Source organism: Dipodomys ordii, unplaced genomic scaffold (assembly GCF_000151885.1).
Source record: "Dipodomys ordii isolate 6190 unplaced genomic scaffold, Dord_2.0 Scaffold159, whole genome shotgun sequence".
Taxonomy (NCBI): domain Eukaryota; kingdom Metazoa; phylum Chordata; class Mammalia; order Rodentia; family Heteromyidae; genus Dipodomys; species Dipodomys ordii.
The window spans coordinates 190453-194654 of NW_012267375.1; the positions used below are offsets into that span (position 1 = coordinate 190453).

Consider the following 4202-nt stretch of genomic DNA (forward strand, 5'->3'; position numbering starts at 1 on the left):
TGAGCGCGCGCCGGCCCGGTCCGTGCGGCCGCCCCGGCCTCCCAGCAGCCCTGCAGCCGGGCCGGGCTGGGCTGGGAACCCTCGCCATCCCCTGGCTCCCGCGAACACTGCCAGGCCCAGCATCCCGGGGCCCCACACACACCTCTGGGGAGATTGCCGACTGCTCTGGGAAAGCTGGTCAGGACCACCCTCCATCCCAGCCAGAGCCCAAGGCTCGGAGCCTGCCCCGAGGTCAGAGGCGGACAGACCTCCCCCGCGGGTGGCAGGCAGCATTGAGAGACCCCAGTGTGCGTCAGCCTCTCCTATCATCCACTGTAAAATGACATCATGACAAGAGATGCAGCCCAAGTGGAGGAGGGCAGCCCTGTTAAAAAAGAGAATATGTGACGTTAAATCCGAGGCCTTCTGCCATCAGAAGGGTCATGGCTCAAGGTCAGTCTGGGAAAAATGTTTGAGAGTACTACTATCTCGATTAAAAAAACAAAAGCTGGACAGGGGTACACACCTGTCATCCCGGAAGTTCAGGCCAGCCTGGTAAAAAGACTGTTGTTTTCAAAAATAAAAAAGAAGCCGGGCAGTTGTGGCTCACGTCTATAATCCTAGCTACTCAGGAGGCTGAGATCTGAGGAGGTTTAAAGAAAAAACCCACAAAACTTGTTTACAGTTAACCAGCAAAAAAGCCAGAAGTGAAAGTGTAGCTCAAGTGGTAAAGCACCAGCTTGCAGCAGAAAAAGCCAAGTAGGAGTACAAGGCCCTGAGTTCAAGTCCCAGTCCTGACACAGAAATTAATAAAAGTCCATCATATGTGTAACTGGAATAGCCGGAGAAAAAAGAAATGGGCAGAAGAAACATTTGAAGAAAATAATGGCTAAGACTTTTCTAATACAGTGAAAGACATCATGCTACAAATCAAAATTTAGAAAGCCCACATCAACACTGAAAAGAAGCACGCATATTCAAAGTGGGAAAGCCAAGATTACAAAAACAAACATCCATATCTCAGGTAGAGAAAAAAAATGACAAATCACACAGAGGCACTGTGAGAAGCACAGCACACCTGTTGCCAGAAGACGAGAAGAGACGTGGCTGAAGAATATACACCAGCAAAACTTTGCAAAAGTGAAGCAGAGACTGGTGGTAGACAGGATGGGGGAAGCTCAGCGCTATCTTCCGTAAAGGCCAAACACTCTAGACAACAAAATATTAGCAATACCCCAAAATTACCCCAAAACCTTGGGGCTGAGCACCAATGGCTCAGGCTTGTAATCCTAGTGATACCCCATATTAGCAGGTTATGGAATGAGACACCAGCGTAAGAAAAGACCCATGGAGCAACTTTTCAAGTGAGACAGATTGTCGACCCACCTGTTCTTGGGGTACAGAGGTGAAAGCCCTGTGAAATAATCATTGTTCATGACAAGACTTCACTGTAAGCCTCTTTTAATGTGTCTTTCCCTTTCAGTAAGCTAAGACACTGGGGCCTGGGGGTGATTTGACTCCCTGGTTGGCAGCTGTCAGACTCTTCCCCAGTACCCAGGTGCCCAGAGTGAGGTCATAGTCCAGCAGCCACCTGGACAGCCCTCATGCCAGCCCGGCTGCATTGAACATGCAAAGACACCTTGAAGAAGTCACAACACAACCACAGCTGCTTGCTGCTAAAGCACGTCTCAGATTTAGAAGGCGCTGTGCAGCCAGGGCAGATTGAACAGCTCACCTGGCTTTCTGCAGTCGCTAGCACTGGTGACCGTGAGACAACTCGGTAGCTGGGATTGGTGCAGGCCCAGTTCTTCATTTCAGTGTGGGACCACTGATTGGTGCCATGATTGATGCCAACACAGCTCTGCACTCAAATACAGGATTCTCATTGCTGTGATTGGTGTAGACATCCTTGCCACCCTTTTGTTTTTGTTTTTTTGTGTGTGCACATCCTGGGCTTGGCAGTTGTGTTCTTTTGCTCCAGATAGCACTCATCACTGGAGTCCCAGTTCCACTTCCGGCTTTGTGGTGGTTAATTGGAGATCAGAGTCTCATGGACTTTCCTGCCCAGGCTGGCTTCAACACCTGATCCTCAGATCTCAGCCTCCTGAGTAGCTAGGGTTACAATCCCGAGCTACTGGTGCAGCCCACGGTTTTCCTTCTGCCTTCGTTTTAGCTCTTTCCTCTCAATCCTCGCCAAGGACCTAGCAACAGAGATGTGCAGTGGTGACAGAATTTGCACCCAAAACCTCGAGGGGAAAATACTTGGGGTCCAGAGTGGATGTGGAGTCCCTGCTGTGTGTTCCCGCTCTTAGCTGAGGGCAACACAGTGCTAAGGAGCTGTGGAATAATGCTGTGGTCAGCGGTTTTAGAGAAATCCCATTGTGGTAGCCAGAGGGCTGGTTCAGGACCCTGGGAGCCACTGAGAGCAGTGGGAATCTCAGAGACAGAGAAGGAAGAGTAATGAGGAGAGTCCCCAAGTCATGTGTGTGCATCAGCACAAAGCTAGGCCGACCCCCAAACTGCACATCAGTCAGACCTACAGAAGAAGGCCTTGGGAAGTGGGCAGAGCTGGGGTTGGTGGACACAGTCAGACACAGTGCATAACCTGCAGCAAACAACAGTATCCAGGGCCAACAGAAGAGTGGGTGGGGGAGATGAATACTCTCCAAAGGAGACCAAGACTCAAGGCTCACAATGTCCACTGTCCCTTATAACACCAGGCTTGACAGGCAAACAACAGGAAAACATGACCATTTCTCAGGGGAAGTAAGCCAGCATATGTCAGCTCAGCTCAAAACTCAAGAATTATTATAGGCTGCAAACTGGCTATAACTATGTCCTTCAACTAAAAGTATACACTAAAGACATTAGGAAAACAAATTCTCAGCAGAGACATGGGAAAGTTTCTTTTTTTTTAAAGTACCAACTGGGGCCAGGTGCTAGTGGCTCACGCCTGTCATCCTAGCTACTCAGAAGGCTGAGATCTGAGGATCGTGGTTCAAAACCAGCCTGGGCAGGAAAGTCTGTGGGACTCTTATCTCCAATTAACCACCAGAAAACCGAAAGTGGCGCTGTGTTGCAAAGTGATGGAGCAGAAGAGCTCAAGGACAGCACCTAGGCCCTGAGTTCAAGCCTCACAACCAACAACAGAAACAACTGGGGCTGGGCACCAATGGCTCACAGCTGTCAGCCTAATCCTCAGGAGGCTGCGATCTGAGGATCATAGTTCAAAGCCAGCCCAGGCAGGAAAGTCCATGAAATGCTTATCTCCAACAAACTACCAAAAAGCTTTAAGTAGAACTGTGGCTCAAGTGGTAGAGCACTAGCCTTGAGCAAAAAAGCTCAGGGACAGTTGCCCAGGCCCTGAGTTCAAGCCCTAGGACTGACACACACACACACACAACTGACGATGAAAAAGATTTGAAGAAACTGGGTGCCAGTGGCTCACACCTGTAATCCTAACTACTCAGGAGGCTGAGATCTGAGGATCGTGGTTCATCATGGTTCAAAGCCAGCCCGGGCAGGAAAGTCTGTGAGACTCTTATCTCCAATAAACCACTAGAAACCTGGAAGTGGTGCTGTGGCTCAAGCAGTAGAGTGCTCACTTGAACTGAAGAGCTCAGTGACAGCGCCCAGGCCCAGAGTTCAAGCCCCACGACCGACAAAAAAAATAAATAAATAAATTGAAGAAATAAATTAGGTGAGGAAAGATCAATGTATAGATTTTAGGGAACAGCATCCTTTAACTGCTGAACACCAAAGACAAAATTCCTGATTGCCCCAGAGGAGTGTAAAGGGGAACGGAGTTTAAATGACTGCAGGGAGTGGGAGAAAGGACCCACCACACACAGGACTCTCAACCCAAACTACGGGCCTGCAAAAGAAACAGGAAAGTGAAGCACTGAAGAAGAAAAAAATCAATCGATGGAACTGTCCCTAAAAATCCCTGATGACAGATCTACTGGAAATAGACTTCAAAACAGCCATCTTGAAGACATGAAGGAAAACATCCAGGAACAAGATGAAAATTTCAAGAAGGAGCTGGATACCTGACTTAAAACCAAGAAGAAATTCTGGAACCAAAAAGTACAGTAACAAAAATTCACTACAGAGCCGGGCGCTGGTGGCTCACGCCTGTAATCCTAGCACTCAGGAGGCTGAGATCTGAGGATTGCGGTTCAAAGCCAGCCCGGGCAGGAGAGACCGTGAGACTCCTATCTCCA

At 49.0% G+C, this 4202-nt stretch overlaps 1 protein-coding gene across 1 annotated transcript in view; it reads right to left on the bottom strand.

Annotated features, from left to right (window-relative positions):
• Positions 1-4202, bottom strand: part of Sumo3 (small ubiquitin-like modifier 3) — a 31217-nt gene that overhangs the window by 11686 nt on the left and 15329 nt on the right. The gene's annotated exons all lie outside the window — the stretch shown is intronic.